At 39.4% G+C, this 24,001-nt stretch overlaps 1 protein-coding gene across 1 annotated transcript in view; it reads left to right on the top strand.

Annotated features, from left to right (window-relative positions):
• Positions 1-20,540, top strand: part of LOC146444782 (uncharacterized) — a 108,103-nt gene extending 87,563 nt beyond the window's left edge. The window contains exons 5-6 of the transcript XR_014852370.1: positions 4,806-4,947; positions 19,762-20,540. The gene's annotated coding sequence lies outside the window, so the exon portion shown is untranslated. The remainder of the gene's footprint in view (positions 1-4,805; positions 4,948-19,761) is intronic.
• The last annotated feature ends 3,461 nt before the right edge of the window (positions 20,541-24,001 follow it).

Below are 24,001 nucleotides of genomic sequence, written 5' to 3'. Positions count from 1 at the left end.
CAGGCAGTCTAGAAATGGAAATAGCTATCTGGTGTCACAGATTACCAGTGTGGTGTCAGCTCAGGGCCTTGTAGGGCATCGCACTCTGCAGAGCACAGACACTGTTGGCTCTGTGAGCCACTTCCACTTGTCAGAGGTGAGCTTGGAGAGGCACAGAGCCCCACATGTGTAAGCAAACTCTGCTATTGATTTAAATTTCACTTTAAATGCTTTGAGGAAAAAGTAAGTAATGTGCTGTTTTGAAGACACAGGCTCTACATTTCCACAAGCTGGCTGTCACGTGTTCTTGAAGAAAAGGTCTTTTAATGCAAAAACTATGTAAATTAGTGATTAATTTTATCTTTTTTTGAGTTTGACAACTGCCCAAACAAACCAATGTATATATATACACACACATATATACATATGTAATATATACACATATAATTTTATATATATATATGAATATATACCCTCAAGTCTGAAATACTGGGCTAAACAAATTTGAGGAGATGCATTTGAAAACTAAAGCTACTTATTTGGAATTGGCTTTTGTTTATTTTCAACTTTTCAAAACAGTCAAAAAAAAGGACTGCATTCAAAAGGAATTTATCTGTCATGCACAAAAACAAGTGAAAAGGTCACTGCAGCTGTTAATAGTGATGAAGGAAAAAAAGACAGAACTGATCCTTATCATTAAAGTCTGGTGGCACAGTTACACACTGTCCACACCATTTAGTGTCCACATTGTTTAGTGTTAGCTCTTTCCATAGCAGATTCCCCTTGGAGAGAGACCACTAGAGAACCAAAAGAAACCCAGGGAGCAAGGTAACTATTTAGCATAGTGATTAATCAGGGCTCAGGTTCTTTCTCTGGACTTATTTCACTTGGCAGTACAGATTTTCATTTGAAGTCTTATATTCAACATAGTTACCTGGGCTATATCTAAATTATTTTGCTAATTGTTTGGTAAGATATATGCTAGTTATTCAGAAAATGCCCCAAATCCTTATTGTGGGGTGAACCATTCGTTCACGCATTCTCAGTCTATCCTGTTGAAGCTGCTCATTTTTGCATTGCAAACTTATACATTTATTTGATTGAAAAAGAAAAAAAAACGGCAAGGGAGGAAACTACACTGTGAACCAATACAGGTGGAGATCTGTCAGCATGGTCACAAAATCACCAGGATGGAAGTTATCTGGTCCTTTCTTCCCCTGAGGCTGATACCATCCGTCAGCACCTGTTTCCTGGCAGTTGATCTAGTTGATAGTTAAGTATTCTTTACTGACATTAGCAATGATGATTCTGCAAACTGTTCCTGTTCTTCAGTCTTCTTGTTTTTGGATGTAACAATTTGATTTACCTCAGCAGTCTTTTCTCATGGATATTCTTTTCATTCAGCCTTATGCTTTCCCAATGTTTTCCCCTTGTCAGTCTCCTTTTGCATCTCCACTTTCACAGTGTGTGACACCCAGCACTGGGCTCTGCACACCTTGACAGGGATAATGAAGGTGGAAGGAGTATCCTGGAGACTGCATTCCTGTTTCCTTGTCTTTGTGTGGTGTTTTCCTTCTGTATGTGACACTGGGGCCTGTGTTCAAAGCCTCCCATAAACTTTTAAAGATAACACCTATCTCACAACTTCAAACAGCAAATGGCTAAGCTTTGAAAAGCTACTGTGTTTAGGTGGGCTTTGAAGCAGATGCTTCCCTTAAAAGTGCACTTGTTTATGTTGATCTGAATCATGTAATTGTCAAAAGTTTTGGAAACGTCTTGAGGACATTTGCCAAACGGGGGCACACTTAGGTGGAAATCAAAGGAGGTAGTCCCTACATTTTTCAACAATCTTACCTCTATTTCTGTCTCTGGCTGGGCAGCAGGGATCCAATAAAATGTGTGGAAAAGACAGAAATAAACCCAAAGAACATTTTTGGGGTTTTAAAAACAAAAACAAAAACAAATTCGGGGTTTTATCACAGGTATGTGAGTTTGGGTACACACTCAAAGACATCCAATTTCCCATGGTGTCAGAGCTAGATGATTAATTAATTTCTCTTTTTTCTTAAAATAGGCAGTACTAAATTACAATGAAAAGAGAAAACATAAGATTATCAATTCTTCTTACATTCCTTTATATGATTCTATATATTTGTGCATCTGTACAGGCACACACATGCACACATGTTAATGGAAGGGATCTGGGATATTCTGCAGTGTGCATTAGTACTTATAACAGCAACAGCAGGCATTTGGTTTCGTGCACAGATTTGCAAAAACCTTTTTCATCTTCACTGTAGGCAATCACTCAAAAAGTAAATGTATGGCAGGTGTACTGATACTGTGGATCACAAGGGTGTTGTAAGAGTTGCTGTAGTGTATCAGGACTGTGTTTCAGGCATGAAATAACCTTAGTCTAATTAATCCATGTGCTTCCAAGCATAACTGAGTAGAGGAGCTCTGCAAAGCTGTTTCTAAGATGCAAGTATGTTCCTGGGAAATACCAAATAAATATTGTTTAGATCAATGACTAGGTTTGTAGTTATATGATTTCTATGGGTCACTCCACATCACAGTCATAAAATTACCTGCAGAAAGGTAGGAAGGCATCAGTCTTTTATTTATTCTATCTATTGCTACCTACTCCTGGAGAAAAAAATTTGTTTATGATTACTTTTGTTTTTTATTAACTATGCTATTCCACTGGCTCCTTGGAGCACCAGGGCATGGGAGTTGAACAGTGCCGGTCTTACCTGCTGTTTGGTTTTTCCTTGTTTCTCACACTTTTCTAACTCCTGCAAATGAATCGTGAAAGGAGTAAAGTGGTTTCCTTCCTTCTCATGCCTAATTGCTCAAAGGGGAGAGTCTTCTCAGGATTTGACTGTGTCTAGTACTAGACTGAAGTGCAAATAAAGTCATAGAAGAAATGGAAGTTTCACTGCTAAGTTAAGAAACACTTCCATTATCACAATTGGCATGTTGGGCTGGTCCAGGTGCTTAAAAAGAGCTTTAGCTGGTGCTAAAATGTACATCAGAGAAGATACCTTTTGCTCTGTCTTGAAAAACTCCTGGGAAATGAAAGGTTGAGACAGACCGGGACAACACATCTCCCTGGTGTGACTGGAGTCACCAGTTTTGCTGCTTCCAAAGACAGCCTGATATCTGTAATTAAGCCTGGTTCCCTATTTTTGCATGAGCTTATTAGACTGTATTTTTTCTTTTTTTAAGACTGCTTTCTTTAAATAATTAGGAAAGAAACACTTGGAAAGGAGATGACTGCTTTCCTCTTTTGTCTTGTATAGTCACTCCTGGTGAAGTCTAAGGGGAATGTCTAATTGCTATTGGACCTTAATGGTCTTTGGTTAAGTTTCACAAGACTGAGGACCACAGAGCTGCCCTTTACACCTCTGCAAGACACCAGAAATGTCCTGGTATATATTAGCTAACAAATAGTTGGCTAATAGCTGTAACTAGTCAAAGGCGAACACCAAATTGCTGCTCACTGCAGGGGGGATAATCACCAATTGTCCAATTTCCAGCCTGGAAAATCTTTAGTCTTGATATGCCTATCTTTGCTTCATTACTCTCGTCCTACCCCTTGGGCCTGGAAAGTCTATTATATGTAGCAAAACTTGGATTCCAAGCCTAAATGACATTTGATACCATAGGGATATTTCGTACCAGCAGAGAGCTGTTTCATTTCATTCACTCCCTGCAGGTAGCACAGAATTATCACACAGAACCAGCCTGCATCTCAAACAGGACTCGGGACAGGATACAATGTCTGTACATGATGTTTCAGCAGATGGTGCAAGAAATCTTCACAGCAGACAACTGGAGAATAATGGACCAGACAGTTTGGTCTCAGCTTTTTGTAGCTGTTTTTTGTGCTTACACTGACATTTCAACTGGTGAAGATGCAGCCCAATCTGAAAGCAATAGTGTTATTTAAAGAGGAAACTCAGACATTAAGGGACAGCTACCTGCTGTCTCATCTTTTTCCTGTTCTTATATTTAAGCCAATCTGTTTCCACCTATCGTAAAATCCAGATTAAATATTACATTGAGCTAGTACATATACCCTGTCTACTAGAATTTTTTGACAATCCCTGTTTTCATAAACATCATTTTTGAGAAATGTCTTTTTGGATGAAATTTTTTCTAACCACAAAATGTTGTGTGTATAGTTTGAAATGGAGTAAGAATAGGCAGGAATTCTTCAGTAAAATAGTTCCTCTTCAGAAACAGCCATTCATTTCTGATGTTCATTTCATCATCTTCATCTGGAGCAGTTCCACTTCCTGTAAACAAAGAAATAAATAATATTCCCTGGTTTAGAATGCAGCTGTCTCCAGAACTTGGAAGTTGGGGCACACATATGGGTTGAGGGAAATGTCCCTATGGCAGTGAATATTTAGTTGATTATGCAAAATGAAATAAGTCCAAAACACATCAGGAGTCCCTCTGCAGCCAGGAAAAAACAAAACAGGAAAGTATTAATGAGGTACAAAATCTGATTTTTACATTCCTTGCAATATAGCTGTTCTGTAATGGCTTTTGAAGCTCACAGATGTTTATAACAGTGAATTTCTGTACTTGGAACCTCAAAAGATTTTATTTTAGATACAATGGTTGCTTTAGAGTGCATGTGAATTATGCACATGCAAAAGGATATACTTCACAGTACATCCATTTTTGGATGCTCTCTATTTCCGTCTCCTTACACTGTGAGCTGAAATAAAAGGCAAACATGACCACTTAAGCAGTTTGAAATAAAGCAACTTGCTTCAGACCTCTCCATTCTAACATGGCCTTCATATTTATAGCTATCTCAATTTGAATGCAATGATTAGATAGCACCTAACACCATCAGCCTGTTCCTGAGATTGCAAGACTGCAGCTCCTGCCACAAGACTGCAAGACTTCACAGCTCAATGCTGTCTTGAGAGCTGGAGGACAAAGTTAGAGGTGAATCTTTCTGCCTTGCAAAAATATAAGTGTAACCTCAGTGGTACTCAGCAGTAGAGGTTATACTCTGGATGGAAAGAAATGACACATTATGCTTCCAAGGAAAACTGTTCTCTCTCAGACTTCCTACCTACAAAAAGGCTTTCTGCTCAAAATGACATGTTTGGGGGTTTTATGGAGCACCATGGCAGTCTGCAGTCACAGAAGTTTTGGCTGCCAGGTTCAATTTAGGCGCATGGGATTACTACAGGATTTTCCGATCTGCAATGCAGCATGAGGCTGGATTCCTTTCCACTTTTACCTGATTATCCATAGCAGAGGCTATACAGCAAGCTCCCCTGCATGTCTGAGAAACCAGTCCTGTCTTGTAGTAAGCTCAAAAGAATGAAATGCTTGAGTCTTCCATTGCCACCCAAAAGAGTTTTCATGCACAAAGCTTGGCTAATGGTCCTGGTTGCTGTATAACCAAGACACCTAAGACACAAACTCCACAATACTGAGTGCCTGGATAAGCAATTTCTTGCATTATCAAGGAGTGACAGGTTTCCTCAAAGAGCAGTTCAGAAGAGACTGGTATTCCCCACCATCATCCAAAGAACTGCAGTCCAGCCTTCTAGTCTTTGTAGTTAGGTACTTAGAGTTAGGCAGAGTGGAAATATTTTCCTCAATGGAAATTAGGCACCACTACCTGTAAGTTACTGAAATTCTTCCATAATATACAAATACGTAAGCACTGCACAGGCAGACTTATCTCATGCTTGAAAAGTGGCTTTGAGTTAGTGGGATCCCCAGCTTTCTGAAAATACCTATTTCTCTACCCATGGAAAAACACTCAACTGACTACACAGCTGAGATCCACAACTTTTCCCTTGTTAAACTGAAATTAGCTCAGTATCCCTAAAAGACAACTCTGTGACACACTCCAGATTAGGCTGGCAGCCAACTGAATATTCAGGGTAAGATCATGCATTCAAATCATCAAAGGCGTTCTTTCCGTATGGGAATTTCTATCTCCTTACAAATCACTACTGAAGCCTGTGTGTCCTTGTATGTTTATCAAGGATATTGTCAGGCCTTGGACTTGAAATTATGCAAACATTAGTAGGAGAAGAACACCTTTTCATCGGAAGAGAAATTACACAATTTTTAGAGCCAGTACTCTTCAGTATTTTTATCAATGATCTGGACACTGGAGTCGAACACATATGAAGTTTGCTGAGGGGGAAGTCTGGACTTTCTCAATGATTGAGAGATCTGGAAAGACTGCAGAGAGCTGGGCAATCACCAACTGTATGAAATTTAACAAGAGCAAGAGACAGATTCTCCATCTGGAATGGACTCATCAAGGTCTCATACAAACTAGGGGCAAGAGGCTGGAGAGCAGCCCTACAGAAAGATCTGGGGGTTTGGGCTGATGGGTTATGTTTAGGTGTTAGGACAGGGAGGGAAAACAAAAAAGGGGATAGGGCAAGGGCACAGGCTGCTTGGGTTTTCTTGCAAAAGTGGAATTAATCTTACTTCTGTAAACGAGAGGTGCAAGTTGTATCTCCAAAGGACTGTCCCCTGGAGAGCAGAGACTTACAAAAGGAAGCAGGGTTATAAGAGGGCAAACAACATGAATCTCCAGAACTAAGGGAATACAAAATGAATGCAAACCTTCAATCCTTCAGGACTGGCTGGTGAGCACATGGAAGGCAATTTTAACTCTGTAGAGAAGCCTTAAGCTATGACTTCATATTTATCCCTATGCTCCTTCTAACCCCAAAGTCTTCCACGTCAATATGCTTAAACAAGCCTTACACTCAACATTCAAAAGCTGTGATAGGGCATGAATTCCCCTCATCCATGTTATGAAGAGCTGCTTGGCAAGTAATCTCTAAGTATCACTGAATTCCTGATAAGCTGCCACACTTAGCCCAAGGACAAGAAACTGTCCAGAGATTTGCATATCAAATTTCTGCTGATGGTTTTTACAATAGGAGTTGGAGCTGGGCAGTTGCAGCACACATTCATAAAGCTTACAGCTGTGTTCAGTGATAAGATAAGAGGTTCTTTTGTAGAGACCACAGCAAAAGCTTTGTCAGTGACTGAAATGGCACTTCTGTCTCATCATGAAAGATGCTTCTTCCAGTGGATGTGTAGCTGGCATGACACTATCATTTGAATTGTTTTTTGGGTTTTTTCAGTGAAAATAAGAGGGGAGAATCTTGTGATTTATGAAGTAATCTATCCTTTTTTATTATTATTTGTAACATTAAAAGAAAATTAACTGCAGCAGAAGGATTTTATAACCATCTATAAACTTGGTTATCAGCATACCAATGTTATTCAATAAATACATAAAACAAATCACTCCAAGGTTGGAAATGGAATATTTAACATTATGCTGCCACAGGAGAGATGCTCTGGTTATGGCTGAGTGGAAACTCAGCCTATTTTTTATTCATCAATTTTCTGTATCAGAATTTTCCCATGCTTTTTCTGAACCTGGAGGGTTTTAATTTGGGTGTTAATTTGTTAAAAGCTTGCAACCTCTTTCTCAGTTGCTTAATTCAAAGGAGAAGGACTGAGAAATCACCCATAATTGCAAAGTCAACTATTAGTGAATGATTTTGTTGGTTTGCTATGCCATATAAATTTGTTTTCCTCTAGCTATGATTAGGCATCCATTTTAAGTCCATCATGTAGCTCTATCACTGGTAAATTATAGAAATCCTAAGAGAGCAACTCCTTTCACCCATGCTGACACCAACTATTCCTTCAATTTTGCAGTCTCAGTGTCAAGATTAGAGGACCTGTTAACTCAATACATAGTTTGAATTAAGTGAGAATAATTCCACTCAGAATTTGAAGAATGGCTTTGGTTTCAATTTATGGGGGAAAAGTCTAGGACTTCTGTCCACACAGCCTACTGAAGAGAAGGCAAACAGTGTACAATCGCAGATATGTGGGTTCTTAGGGGATGTTGCCTTTGATTATGCTTGCATCAGTCTGTCAGGCAAGCCCTAATGGCTGGGGGGTGGAGCTGAAGTACAGGTTTTAATTGTGAGTGATTAAGGAATGGAATGACAAAGCAAAGGTGGTGATCAGTTCTTTACTGCTGGCATTTTAAATTGACTCCTTGTTTTTGTTTTGGGTTGTTTTTGATTTTTAACCATAACAAGAATTAACTCCAGGAAGCCCTTTGGTCTGTTTTTATACACTTTGTTCTAGGTTGTATCAACCCACCATACCCACCACCTTTGAATCAACAGTCACATTTATCTCACTCAGCTTTAGCAATTCAAGAGTCAGGCAATCTATGGTCAATGGACTGAAATAGGTACTTCCATATAGCCATTTTGAAAATAAATCTTGATATATGCAGTGGCTGCTAATGTGTGTGACCATGCTGATCTGTGTGGTTATCTCTGGAAACAATAATTCACATGTATAAACTATACATAGACAGGGACCTTATGGAAAATGTAAAAGTTTATGGCTATGGAGAGCACCGGGAGCCATTCCCAGAGCACCTTCATGTACTGGCAGACCAGCTGTGTTGTTCTCCAAGACCATGTCCCTCCCTTCATCTTGTTATGAAATTCCACATATGATCAAAGAGACAAAACTTGCCTGTGATACTGCAAGGCAAAACATGACAAACTCAATCAAATGCTATTAGGGCATTTTAGATGGAATTTCTGCTGAAATCCACATGAGAAATTACTAAGGATGCCCAATGTTCAAATTGTAGTAGATTCCTGATATGCAGATATGGATTTTTCTTATCCATATTAATTCATATTCTCTGCAGTAAAAAGAATACCTGAAGCCTTTAGCCAGGTATAAAGACAGAGCTGATAAGAACTGTGTAAATCTGATTTTCTTTTAAATCAATTGAAGATATTATTCATCTACAGATTATTAAATATACTTTACCTGAGTAAAACTTTTATATTGCAGGGTATGGAGTTAACTATGGTATAATATGAATGACAAGAAACAGTGTGCCTCATTATTGCTCCCCTACATTCAGGGACAAGATAATTTACCAGTTGTGCTCTTCTGCTGTGGGCCTCACGCTGTAATTAATCTATACATTAGAGTACAGAGCAGACCTCTTGCCCTTTAATTTTGAGATCTCAGACCTCTGTTCAGGTAAATAATACTTCACTGGGTCAGATACTGAATTTTTACTCACAGGTATACAGGAAGAAAAAATCCATCTTTGTAGCCCATCCAGCAGCATGGATCTGCAGGGCAAAGATTTGACCTTCATTACTCTGACAGTAGGGAGAACTGTTCTCAAAAAGATGAGGAGAATATTACTGAGCCCAAGAGTTCACACTTCAGCTAATGGCTGTTCTTCAGAAAGCCATCTACAGGAAATTTCGAGACATCTCCCATTACCTGTGTGAGTGCTGCCTTATGTATGCAGTCCAACACAGCATACCAATGCGATCTCATGTTGTATCTTTATCTGTTCTCACATGGTCCAAGTCCAACAGCCTTTGCTTCAGCAAAACTCCCAAAAATGGCTGTATAAATTTTGTTAGGATAATGACAATGACGTTGGCAAGCAATGGCACTGCACAGCAGACACAGATATCTCTTGAACAAAATTTCTCTTTCCTTTTCCATATGACACTTGCTGACACTTCTGACACTTGCTCCTCTTTTAAATCCAGTCAAAAAGCTGAAAGAGCAGAATGAGCTCTGAAAACCGGTCTGAAAACTCTCCAAAGGATTTTTTTATATACATGAAAACAAAGGTTCTGCTGTCTCCAAACTGAAAGGTTTTATTTAAAATTAAGGTGACATTGAAGTGCATCTACCCAAGGAGCCACGGCACATATTACAATTGCAATTTCAATGCCTGAGATGCTCATTCTGCCTTTGGATGAGGCTACTTGGCAGCTGATGAGAGCTCTGTGTAGTCAGATGAAACACAGAGCTCAGTCAAAAAGAAGATTTACACTGTGTTTTAACCTCAAACTGCTCACATCAAAACATTTCAGGGGATGACAGTGCTTTATTTTTGAGTATAATAAATTTTTACTAAATCAAATATATCTGGGATGTATTTTTCAGAATAAAAATAGGCAGAAGGGTGTAGCAAGGAAAGTCAGACTTCCTCAGGAAATTACTTATTTTGCTGAAACAACATTATCTCTAGAAAAAGTGGAAAATTAACAATATTCAGAATGACATAGAATTTTTTTCATGCTCCCTTTCCACGAAGAAATGAGATACTAATTCATTCTCAAGAGAACCAGAGGGATTTGTTGTTTGTTTTGTTTTTAAAGGAGGATGTATATTCAGTCCCATTGGAATTGAAAGAACATCCTCAGACCTGAATAAAGATGCATTCCAAAAGATGTCGAGAGGAAAGTTTTTGCAGAGCCAGCCTCTTCAAGAGCTTGTTGCAGCCAGTGATCTTAACCAAGAGCTTTAATAAGAGTTGAATTTATACACAAACATTTAGAAGGCAAATAAATAAATAAGTGGGGGGAAAAGAGAACTTCACGGCACTCAGTATAATATTTTGGTATAATACTGTGAGCACTGCATTAGAGAAAACCATGCATCTGTTTTATGGTTAGTTTATATTCTTCTCTTGTGTGTGCATTTTATGCATATAAAAATTAACAACCTTTGACTATCCATTTGTATTTATAACATCTGCAGTACCAATGGGTGCAGTTCTAGTTTTTCTGTCCCAGACTTGCTAAGCATCCTAATTTGCAGAGAAAATGCCAGATAACTCTCCAGGGGAACATTCACTATGTCAATGTCTTTTGATTCCTAGACATCCTAATCCTAATGTCACCAGTGGGAAGTCTATAATGAAGGAAATCCCAATGGCAGTGAAGCAGGGTAAAGATAAAAATACCAGTCTTTGCTTTTTCTGTTTGAACCAATCAAGGTAAAACTAAATGCAGTCTGAGTTTGGAGTGGCCTTTCTGCTTTGGGGTCAAGAACGTATTTTGACTATGTGAGTGAAAAAGATCCTTGAACAAGATGGGTTCAGAAAATTATATTCACACTAGAACTGGCCCTGCAATGGTCACAATCAGAGCAGGCTGGATTCCCCCTGTTCTTTGGGAGTACCTGGACAACAAGGACTCTCTACCCCAGTTCATTCTCTGAGGACACTGGAGTTCACCTCTCAGGACACTGGAGTTCACCACTGACTTACAGGAGAAAAAAAAACCAAAAAACAAACCAAATAATAAAACAAAAAACCCACACAAAGCCCCCAACCAAACAAAACCAAAAAACTCAACCAAAACAAAACCCACAAAACACATCAAAACCCCAGGGCCTCTAGAGAGCCACTGGCACAAATCCCTGAATGTAGCTACTGGGACTATTATTGTGATATTTTAAAGAGAGATTTTAAAAAATATATAATTTTCTCTCTTCTGCAAATTGCTGCAGTGAAAATGTTCCAGCTGGTGTGCAGCTGGTTCAATTCAACTATTTCCATTTTCAGATAAATTCTCTAGCTGTGAGGAAGTTGCCAGTTGTTTTGCTGATAAATTCAAGATTTCTTTTTAGCCTGCTGTGCTGCGGGGGAGCAGAGGAATACCTCCAGAGGGAAAATGAAGTTTCTGATGAGCTGCATGCAGTAATACACTGAAACTGCATCTGCCTGGGATTGTTACCATGTACTTTTGATGTTAGGTCTTCCTCAATAAGAACAGACAGAAATGAGATAGTGGATTAGGATGAAAAACTGTTTACAGGGAAGTATTGGAGAGGACAAGGCCATGTCACAAACTTCAGGTGAACCTTGAGTCAGTTAAGCTGGGAAATACTCTTCCCAGTTTGTGGGTATATCTCAAAAGTGTGTTGTACAAATGAGACCATTTGATAAGGGTGTCTTGGAGACTGCTGTGGAGACTGGCTATGTCCAAAGCCTGTGTGTGTATCCAAGCACTGGGGGCACACTGGAGCTGGCTGTGGAACATAGAAGGTCTTACAGCACTCCATAGGAAAAGCCAACCCAGAGGCTGACCTTATGAATGTGGAGGAAATAACCAAGGCCTGCATGTAATAAAGAAATATGGATTTGGGCAGAATTTCCTCCATTTTAGTCCTTCTTGTCAGCCATGAAAACCCTGCAGGTCTACTTAGTTGCTACTGAAATTTTTCTGCACAACACTGATGGTTCCTTTTCAGAATTCACATTACAGAAACAAGAGCTATATTTCAACCTGAAAATGCATTCTGCCAAGCAGGGGTTTCTGGTTGTTTATTTGTTTCAGCAAGATGAATAGCACCCAGCTTAAAAAAAGCCATAAGCTTCCTATATTTATTTTGTTCATGTTCACTGCGCTGTGGGATGAGTTTACCTTGGCTAACACATACTCACAGGAAATGAAATAAAAACTGCATGGAGAAGAATATCTCCAAAGTGAGCAGAGTAACAGAGGTTGTTCTTAGCAATCAATGCTGGTTGTGTAAACAGTGGAAAGAAGCTAAGGCTTGGTGCTACCATCTTACTTCTCATCTTGGTCTGACTTAGAGTTAATAAGTTATAGAAAGAAAAATGATGAAGTGAAAATGTAAATTAAAGGCTTTTCTCTCAGGAGGAATGAAAATGGCCTTTTATACAGAGGTTGATTTTCCCCTATTGTTAGAAAACAGAGAGAAATGGCTGCCAAAGAAACAGAGCTGACAGGTTATGTAGATGGTCAATAGCTGAAGTCAGAGCCCATATCGGCTTTCTGAGTGTGCTGTGACTAAAAGCTGCAGTCTCTGAGCCATTTGTTCTCCTCTACAGTTCTTCATACTAAATTAGTCTCTTTTTTTCCTTTCCATTTTGCCATGCTAATTTTAAGTTGGAGCAGGTCCTCCCACCCATAGGACAATGATGTCCTGTGGCAGGGATGGAAGAGTTGCAGGGCTGGGAAAGAGAAGCAAAATGCTGCTTTTTTGGGCTGGAGCCATCTACACTGGCTTAAAGTGTTTGTCAAGCACAGTTTTACCTTCCAAAGTCTTGCAGGCTTGGACTCTGACTCTTAATTAGCATGTGCTGCCTTCAGATCTCTCTGACAGTACAGAGAAACAGAAAGTTATAAAGGGCAGTATATGCTATGACACAGACATAGAAATTTATATTATTTCTTTCCAATATTGAAGAATCCAGGTTTTTAATCATAATAATGTTCTCCAGCTACCATTAGTACAGAGATTTGTGTGTACAGGAATATTAGTTTCTTACTAAGAGAATACTAAAGTGTTACTTTACAATCATCTTCAGGAAGCAGGGAACTGTTGCTAAGACAAACACAACATAAAAATATGTTGCTTCATGTTTTATGATCACCTCAGCAGCTAGCAAAATATGTACATTAAAAAAATTATTAATCAGTTATCAGAAAGAGCAGTTATCAGAGAGGATCTTCTCTGTGTTGAGAAATGCATCTAGGGAGGGTGCTATTCAAGAAACCTGGAAAAAATTTCACGTTCTTTTTTTCTATTGAGTCAGCTTGCACCTGGTATATATCTGCAGAACTCTGGGAGTACCCTTAGGAAAACTTTTCCAAATCTCCAAAAGTCCTGCACGGAATTACTCAGAGTAATAGCTTCGCTTTTGCCCTTACTGCATTTCTGAAATTGGCTGCTACATTTTGGTTTCATGTATGCAGCTTTTTCACTGTTATTTTCATCTGTTGTCTCCAAGATGTTTCCACTAGATTCCAAGATAATGTATTCCAGTCACTAATCCATCCAGACAACCAAAGTCTTCTTCCAGCCCCAAATTTGAAATTACTGAGCTCTTTCTTTCTAGCCCTTTTACAGCAACTTTAGCTTCCTGACAGCAAATTTTAAAAGACTAAGAAAAAATTGCTCTCTTTCAGAGAAGTATCTGACATTTTACAATCATCTGCCCTTTGCATGACAAGCCAGGTTTTGGGGGCTGTGGGCAGAAAAACATAAAAGTACCTGCAGGGCAATATAGCACCACTGGAACTTCTCTCTTGTCTTTAAGGTGTTTTGGAAATTGCTTGCCACTTATGTAAAACAGAATATGAAAACCTGATATCTCTGTTTTGCTCTTTCAGATCCCAATATTTGGACTTAATTTGATTTAGCAAATGCTTCCGTAGTCTGGGGAGAATAATAAAAGCAACGAATAAAACTTCCTGAAGTCAGAATCCAGCATGTTATTGAAAATAATTACCATTAAACAATCTTCAGAAATTCGTTTTTGCAAAATAAGAACTTGTCCTAGGCTTTCCTGTATAAACATTCACACTTTTGAAAATTCATGCTGTCAAATTTTCTCACTCTACTGCAAAAACTTTCCCAGGCTGCAGTTGGCAACTCCAGCAGTGTTCTCCATCCAGTGAAGCCAGGAAGTGTGAAAGCTGGGGAATTGTTTTTCCTTAAAGTATGTTTTTGATCATTCACATATGTGGCGTTCAAGATATGGGCAGAAATCTGCTTTGCTTAGCTGAGTATCAGAACTGGGCCTCCTGCCACTATCACATCCTCACAAACAGGTTTGGCTCAAGTTTTAGCACAGCTAAAATGGAGGAAAACAAACCTAATTTTTATGTCTTGTGAATCAATACCTGACCCTGTGTCTTGCCTATACTACCTTAGGCTGCAACTTTTTTGAAACATAAAAGAAAAGCAGTTAAAAAACTTTAGCTCCTTGATGGTAATTCTAATGTGGCATATTCTTCTTCACTTGGCTGCAGGCAGAAAGTCCAGTGAACGTCTTGAAAAGCAAGACTTTGCCAGTTTTACCACATGCTTCTCACATTTTTGATGAGTGTACCATTCATGTGTCAGAAATAACCACAAGGAATGTGAGTGCTTCAGGCAATACAAGTTTTCAAGTGGCTCTACAGTAGTTTTTGGAACAAAACCATGCTCCCAGCTACTCCTAGATGTATGCCAGCTAGCAAAAATCAGTGCATCCCTCTCCCAAACAAGGGTTTTAATTAAACTGCACTGCAGCAGATTCAGCTGAAGTCTTTGAGAAGACACAACTCTCATGCTTTAAATAACAGATGGTAAACTCAGAGGCTGAAGCCTCAGTGAAACTTATGCCTGGTGTAGCCTGAGATCCAGATTCCATAAAAATTTATAAGAAACTTTTGCCATGATGTTTCAAAGCTCTCCTCTGTTCTGGCAGCATGTCAGAGAAGGGAATCACTTAAAATGTATGTGCAGCTCTATGCATGTTCTGCAATGGGGGGGCTCACTGTAAATCTGGGCTTTGGTATACAAAAAAGGGGATTTAAAACCTTAGAAGCATATTGAATCTAATTCCTTTCAATTCTAAATTCTAGGGAAGGCCCTGGCATGGAAACCAGGTTTTTCTAGAGGAATGAAAAATAAGCAAACAGACACTTCTTATGCAAACAAAAAGTGTTAAAGCAGGGGCTAACATGACAGAGTGGGAGGTAGCTACCTCAACACTTAGGGCTGTTCCTACACTTGCCAGCAGATCCAAAGCTCTCCCCCTGCTTGATTTTTCCTTAACATGATCCAGGATTTGCCCCTTTTATTGCTTGAGTGAAACTTGTCCTTGCTGCAATCGATCCATTCTATGTATTTTCTCACTTTGAATCCATTTGTCAAGGTTCTTGGAAGGTTAACCTTCCAAAACTTTTGCAGCCCTTCTCAGCTCATCTATGAAATGTCACAGTCCTGTTTTATGGTCCATTATACAGGTCACCAGTGAAACCTTTGTGACGATCCTGAGATGGTTCATGGCAGAGCCCTGATCATTCTTCCTGAAACTGAAGCATTAAAAATATTGTCCACAGCTCATCATACATTTTTGCTCCCCACCTGCAGGAGGATTTTCTAGGCCACATTCATTAGCTTCTCTTTGAGAGCTGAGAACAGGGAGCTCTGATATTCCAGTCCCATTTTTTTTTTTTGATCTTGTGGCCATGATAAAGCCCTTACCTATATATTTCTGACCCATTGTCAGAGAAATGTGGGTAATGCTGTGTTCTCCTGTGCCTCACAGTTGTGCTGCAGGGCTTCATCATCTGAATGTGAGATGTTCTGAAAAGGACTTTGGCGCTAAGTGCTCCAAATTGATGAGTCCTAGTGGAGAGCATTCATCTATACACAGGAAAAGAACAGGATTCAACTTTCACTTCATATGAAAGCTGAATTATGTAATTTTACTACTTCAGGAAATACCAGCAAGAAAACAAATAGTAAAAAAATTCTTAAATCAAGGCAATATTAATCCACTCCCTCTCAGCCTCAATTCAGTTCAATTGCTGAGTTTGCAAGAACTCTAAATGCTTTTCTTTGCCTCAAAACAACACTTCTTTATCCATTTTATCTCTCAAAATCTTAAGGTACTCTCCCTCAGTGCACTTGCTAACACCTTGCACTGAACTCCTTTGCTACCCTCTGACTCTGATTTAGAGCATAATTTCATGAATGACAAGAGATGACCTCTCTCTTGCTTCCTGTGTGGGCTGCTCTCAGCTGGCTTGTTCAGCACAGTTCTGGTCTTTATTGCACAGTGCTTTATCTTTATGGCTCTTATCAGACATTTATACCACTTGTCTCATGTGCTGGGTATCATTGGCAGAGGGTCCATTGCACAATGTATCAGACATATACTGGAAAATTGCTTTTGGGAATGTTTCTGGAAAATTTTTTTGGTTCAGCAATCAGGCTTCACCACATGTGATTGGTACTTGCTGCTTTACATGGGCTGGGGACTCAAAATACTGAAAGACATCCATGCTTTTCAAGCCAGAATCTAGAATTAATCCTTAGCAACCTTAGACTGATATGACTCAGAATGGGATTGGATATCTGATATCCCCCAAAATGTCTGCTGTGTAGATTACAGTTTTCATACACATAAGAAAACATTCTTTAAGTCCTCAGTCTCTTGTAGATCAAGAATAAAACCCCTGAAATTACACCTGCTCCTTTAGCACAGCTATCACCAGCACAAAAGAAGTGGCTGACCTTCCTGCTCCCTTGGCCTTATGAGGAGGAAGGGGACAGGCTGTAGTTAATATCACCCTGAATACTGTGGGCACTTTGGTAGAGACAGGAGTACTCCCTCTCAAACACATCTTTTCTCTGTGGCACTAAACCTTACCAGAGCCTTAGATGATGAGGTTGGAGGGAACCTTGTAGATGATGTAGCAAAAATTTCTGAATAATGGACAGAGTGTGCCTTGCCTTGCTTTCCCTCCCATGTGAGGTCCACCACACAGTCTTAACTGAGGCTTGCTTCAAACCAAAACACCCTTGATGAAGTCAAAGGCAGATGTGTCCCTCTTAGGTTAGCAGTTAATCATCTTTGGTGCTGAAAATGCATGTTTTACTCCTAACTTTCATTTGATTGGCATTGACAGCCTAAATTTTTTTTTCATGTCTTTCTCTGACAGGATAAAACATACATTAAAAACTTGAATATTTTCTCATCCTGTTAGAATGTAGGTGGCCTATTGGTTTTGCATGCAATGAGCAAAGGCATTTCCTTGCATCTCTCATTATAAGGCATTTCTCTATTCCTCAAAAGTTGTTGTCACTATTTTCTGCATTGTTTCCAAGTTCCCACAACTTCTTTAATGCATGAGCTACTTATAAAGCTTTTTTTTTTTAGGGAGCATTGTTTGCAACTCAAGCAACATTTCACATTCACTGTCATCATCTGCATCATCCTTATTGATGCTGACTGAAGAAAATACCAGCTATTAAGGACTAGATCATAAATTAAAGTAGCTTGGAAACTTCATGGATCTACACTTTAAAGATTGTCCAGAAGCATCAAGAGGGTCAAGGCTGTTCTCCTACAGGTCCCTATCATCATCTTGTTCCAACAGGTCAGGCACATGGGAAGAAATAAGCCACTGATGCATTTCTCACTACTCTCTGCCCTGTCCTCATGAGGGAAAGAGCTTTGGATCCCTGCTCCACCTGGGAAGGAGATTATCTGCCATGTCTAAAGGGTAGAGAGTCATAAACTCCCTAGATCAAGAAATCTCTAAGTTTCTTGAAAACAACACCTGTTTTTCAGGTACTGTGCTCTACAAAGGGTGAATTGTATCAACACAATTTGGCTCCACACACAACATCACAAAAAGTCAACAGAAGCAATATATCTAAAACATTCTACTAAGTGGTGTCTCAAGCTGCTCACTATTGCTTTTGCCCTGCCTTTCCCCTTCTATTACTTAGCCTGCTCTAAAATTATGGTTACAAAGTCTTTGGGAGAGGTGCTTTTAATGTTTTTGTAGAGTAGCTGGCACAACAGATCTGTCTGATCTAAACAAGGCCTTTGAGTGATAGGCAAGGCTCATGAATAGTGATTATTGCTTCCAACCACTAGAGAACTCAGCAGTTTTTCAGCAAAGCTGACCTACTTAAATTGTATATACAGGTAGTGCTTGCAGCCTTTTATTAAATGGCTCCAGCAAATAGTCAGAGAGAGAAATGTGCAGGATGCACAGCTATCCTGCAGGTCAAAATGTGTACCAAGAAATGAGAGCCTGCAATTATAGCACAGGTTTTGTACTGAGGCACTTTACTGAGAGCTTGAGATTGTCCTTATGGGAGTTGAGGGATCAAATGTGAAGTACTAACATTGTATCTTGTACCCAAGACAATTACTGGTTTGATGGACTAAAAGAGCTCAGAAATTAGGTATTCAGAGCAGGTCTACCTTCAAAAAACATTGTTAATGTAATCCAGACCTAGCATAGAACCACACAGTGTGACAAGCATTTGGCTTTAGTTCAGTTTCTCTCTGACCCTCTGTCACTCATTGTATAGATTTCAGGCTCTCAGTTCATCTTCAAGGCCCTGAAAAGAGCTTCCGAGATTTTGGGAAAATTATACAGTGGTCCAGATCTGGGGTTTGAAAATGCTGATAGACAGCAAATCTACTTACAGGCTTTCAATATGCTTTCCCCTCCTGAATTATAACAGAAGACATGAGCAAAAAAAGTATAAATAGTAACCAATAAAAAGTGAGACTCTAAAGAACTCCCTTTCATAAGTGAGTAAGTTTTCAGAAAGGTAGAGGTAAAAAACAAGCAAGAAAAAGAATAAGTAAACACTATGTGCATGCATTATATAAACTCAATGGAAGAAAGAAAAGAGACAGATGTCACACTGAAAAATAAACCACTAGGGTGCTTATTAAAAGTGACAATACTCCTACGGAAAAATATTGCTGTCTTGCTGCAACAGACATTAGACAGTTTTCCACAAGCAAAAATAATTGTCTTGGTATTTAATGTCAACAATTTACCACCTCCTACAGAGATGTCAGCAAATACATACCCAATCCAAAACATTTTACATATGAAAACAAGAAGCAAAGTTAGGAAAATAAGTGGTTTGCTGGATGAAACGAAATGAAATGGATGAAACAAAAAGAGCTGTTTTTGAACCAAACTGGGTTAAGGTCTGGGGGCACTGGTAAAAAATTCCATGGTACTACATGCTCAGCTGCAGACCTGAGAGTGTGTTGCCAACAAAAAAACAGGCCTACAAGGAATCACGCCAGGTATTTGCAATAATATTTTTTATTCCCTCACTTCTTTAGTGTCAAATGTTTGGTTTTGCAGAAGCGGAAATTTTACCGAGTTTTTGCTCATTAGCAAAAACCTGAGAGATGAAACATGGAAAAATTATTGCATGTTTCTGAAAATCATTCTTCAAAGCTGTGAGATGCCTCTCTTGTGTATAACAGTACTCCTGTGTTTCCATAATGTGATAAAATGTCAGATCCATCTTTCTATTTACAATAATTTGGCTGTATTAAATATGTGGAGCTATGTCTGAGCATTTTTTGTCTCATTTTTGTTACAGGAAAAAATGGAAAACCATAATCAACAGCAAGATATGGAAAATACTAATATCAGCAAGGGTACAAGCTCAGTAGAAGGGGAATTTTGTTCCTTGTAAATATGCAGCTAACATATTAATCACAAGGCTACGTAGCCTTTGGCCAGGATCCAAAGATGAAAGATGCATTACTTTTGCCAGCAGGGGACTCTCCACCTCCCCAGGCCATGTATGCTACAAAAAGATGCTGAGAATGGTTCTAAGAGTAGTAAAAGCAACACAGATATAATAGATTTAGTATATAAATAGGAACATCATAACACACATCAAGTTTTAACAGTATATATTATGGTTTACTTTCAAAAAGTGATTAAAGTATTTAATTTTGTGCAGAGAATTCTTAAAAACGTACAAAATTATTAAGTGTTGGGGACCCAGTGATCTATTTTGCACACAGGCAAAAAAGATGTGAAAAATTTCCGATAACACCATAGCGTGCAGGGGAGTTTGAATTTGCTTTGACTGCACACAGCTTAAACAGTGATGCTGGAAGGTCAGGCTGTGCTCTTCTAAATAAATCTATCAGAATAAATGGAATTTTTTCAGATTTGCCCTGGATTCAGTTAAAGTGGGATCTGGTCTGTGAAGTTCATCATGGTCAGTTATACAAGCTAAAATGAAACTCCAGGAAGTTCTTTGCATTTTCTTCTATCTTATTATGAAATTATGTAAGATTGAAAAAACATACAGCTAGGTTTCATTAGGGACTACAGATTTTAAGAGAAAGGCTGTTTGTTTGTATGTTTTAGAATCTCATGTTCAACTCCAATCAATTGTAATCTAATTGTAATTGCTTTTTAAGTTTCATTAGGCAGTGAAGTAAAAACAACTCTGGTCTAAAAGCTTTCCAGACTTCTCCTTCTGCTCAAGTCGATATCCATTTTCCTCCAGAGGCAACAAGGACAGGGGAAGAAAGTCCAACTTGTGCCTCTGCATCCTTAGAATTACTCAGCCTGTAGCTTCTGATTAAAATCCCCTGAGTCCATTTTTAGGCCCTGTTTGATGACATTGAAGGATGCAAAGCTGCTTATTGCCAGCAAGGGGAGTGACTGCCCTAAGCTCTTTTTTCTGATTCTCCCCCTCGAAGAGGCTTGGGCAGGCCCAAAGGTTTCCTCATGTTCAGAAAACCTGACACAGGTTATGCTCTGGAATTACACAAGGTGATGGAGGGAAAAGGAGAAGACTTTTCAGATATTGGCACTAGTCTCTCCTGTTCTGCTGATTTGTGAGGATTGACAGGAAGGAAGGAAGGAAGGAAGGAAGGAAGGAAGGAAGGAAGGAAGGAAGGAAGGAAGGAAGGAAGGAAGGAAGGAAGGAAGGAAGGAAGGGCAGGCTCCTAACAGAGCCCTTGGCCAGTTGTTTCAGCTGAGGATAATTACTATGCATAGCCTGTTAAGTGTGCCATCTAGCCTAGGATCTGTCTACTGGAGTATTATAGTAATTTAGAGTAAAACATTTTAAATACATTGATCAGAGTTGGCACTAAAACTCTTTTGAAATGGATCTGGATGGCAGTGAGACATAACACCATCTGGGTTCTTCTCCTGTTTGGACATAGAGTGGGTGTATGCTTTGGCACTGACAAAATAAGAATGTTATCAGTGCAGTCCATGTTGACACTTCCCCGGTGAAGCTGATGCCAAATCTCTTTGAATGAAAACCTGGCCTCCTTGACATCAACAGGAACTTTGCCATGAACTTCAGGATGCCACACATTTCCCTTCTATCTTGAGGTAGCATAAGCTCAAGTCACATATCTGGAGTAATCTCAGAGGACAGAAGCATCGAGGAATGGATCATGACACAGTTTTTCATGTGGTCCTCTGGCACAGATAAGACAGCAAGGAGCAGTATTCGCCTAAAAACATACAAGTGTAAAGCACTTATTGGAAACAAGCTTATTTTATAGTCTTTCTGCCAAGCAGTTCATTGTGTGCTCAAGCTTGAAAGCGATTGAAAATAGCCATAACTAGCTGAAATGTAAATGTTTGCATTAAAATCCTTTATAACAGTGGGACTGGTTAGCCTACAAAACAAAAGAAGAAAAGAACAAAATGCCCTCACTCGGCATGAGTGCTGACAGAATAATCTACAAAAAAGACAAAACCAACAAATACTACAATATGTTCTCCTTCTCCAGTTACATTTTCTGTTTACTTTGGCAGTAGTCACTTAGCACCAATGAATTTTGACAGAGAAACAGTGATGACTAATGGAGGCAGGTGGTATACATTTGAACTTTACAGACATCAAGCAATAATTGCTCACATAGAGTGGTGCAAAATACGAAGGAAAAAAAATAGAAAATCCAGAAGGTCCAAGGGTCTTAGATTAAAAGAAAAATGCTAAAACCAACCAAAAAAAAAAAAAAAGAAAAAAAAAGAAAAAAAAGAAAAAAAAGGAAAAAAAAGAAAAAAAGAAAAAAAAAGAAAAAAAAGAAAAAAAAGAAAAAAAAGAAAAAAAGAAAAAAAGGAAGATTCATGTGGCTTTCATTTTGGTAATAAAGCTGCAGATGTGGACTCTGAATACATTGACAGCTAATTAGCTAAACCATGGCAGTGCAAATCGTGTGCTGCCAAGCAATGGATGAGAAATTTCTTGCTGTAGCATGGGAGTTGTTAAAAGTATGTGTAGCTTGAGAAGGGAATGCCAGATTTGTGTTCCTTAGTGACTCCTGCTGTCATCAGGAATGCGCTTTTAGCTTATGCACAAAAGCAAGGAGAAAAAGGACTTTACAATGTTTATAGAGGAGCATGTTCTTGCAACATCAAACTTTAATCAGAGTATTTAATTGAAATCTTTGCATACCACATTTCATTATAGATATCACTTTTCATGCTGGCAGATGCACAGTGCTTTGCATGAGGGTTGCAGCTGCACAACACCAGCCCAACAAAACTCCTTGAATATGTACAATTCTAATCCAAATAAAACCAGCAAAAAGAAGCATAAATTAGAGTGTGACATCCAAGGTGGTATTCAATGGACAAACACCTTCTAACAGCAAAGAGTAAACATTAATAGACACTAATTAAGTATAAGTGAAGGCAGAAGCCCATGTACATTCCATGAATCTAGTGGTTAGGAAGGAGCAACTAAATAAAAGAAGGAGACTGAAGGCAATCTGAATGATAACTACCTCAATTTTAACCACTGGAACAGTGAGTGCTCCCTGTCTCTCCTGTCTGATAGCCATGACCAGGTCCTCTAGAAGAAGCAGATGACAAAAGAAGAGGAGCTAGAATAAACCCCAAAGTAGTGTCTCAGCATTGGATAAAAGAGGTATAATACAATGAGCAACACAGTGCCAGACTTTCTATTCCTCCTGCCTCATGATGTAAAGGCAAGGCAGTCAAAGAAAATAGTGAGAAATTCAAATGTGCTGCTTTGCACATCTTAGGAAAGACAGTCCAGGAGTCCTGAGAGGATCCAGTGTGTTCTGAGAGCAGGAACAGCCAGAGCAGTCCAAATTAACAACCTCTCAACATTTGTAAGGTGCATTGAGCATCACTTTTCAGAACTCAAGCTGATGGTGGCTCTTGAGAGACAACTGCAGTGAAACTCATGGAGGCAGCCAGTGCCTGTTTGCCTGCCTCAAGCATCTGATGCCACCTGCTGAAGGCCCCAGATTGTTCCCATGTCAAAGCCAGGGGAAGAGTCTGACCAAGGGAGAGCAAAATTCAGATCCAATGGGGTGCCACAAATGCTCAGCACAGCCACAGGATGACATGGGTGATCATCTGCACTCCACATCACTCAGGAAGTTCAAGAAAGGAACAGGAAATTATGACAGGTCATAATTTTCCTTGGATGAGCACATGCCATGGTCTCAAAGACTCCCAGAAAGGGAAATGGAGCTCAGCATGTCAAACCCAAGCACATGCAGGGCTGTTACAATTTTACCTGTGTTTTCAAGAAATCCAAGCACATAAAAAGCTAGACTTAGGCCCATAAAACTGGACAGAAGTGTACATAGACCCCAAGTCCAAGTAGCCTGGTACGCCCATCTTTGCTTCACTAAGCCTGTCATCCCTGTTTCAGCCCTCCTTGTGACAATATCCCCATGACATGTCGATCCCAGGACTGTGTCTGGGCAAAGACTGGGAGAGTATGGGTTGTCACAAATGGAAACCATGCCAAGGAACCTGCTGGAAAAGGGTACAGGCAAGCTATGTCAGCACTGGGGGACACTGGCCTAGGTTTT

Source organism: Lichenostomus cassidix, chromosome 1 (assembly GCF_008360975.1).
Source record: "Lichenostomus cassidix isolate B80296 chromosome 1, HeHo_3.0, whole genome shotgun sequence".
NCBI classification, from domain to species: Eukaryota; Metazoa; Chordata; class Aves; order Passeriformes; family Meliphagidae; genus Lichenostomus; species Lichenostomus cassidix.
Note: the sequence above shows the minus strand (reverse complement) of the source record. Positions and strands in the feature narration are given on the sequence as shown.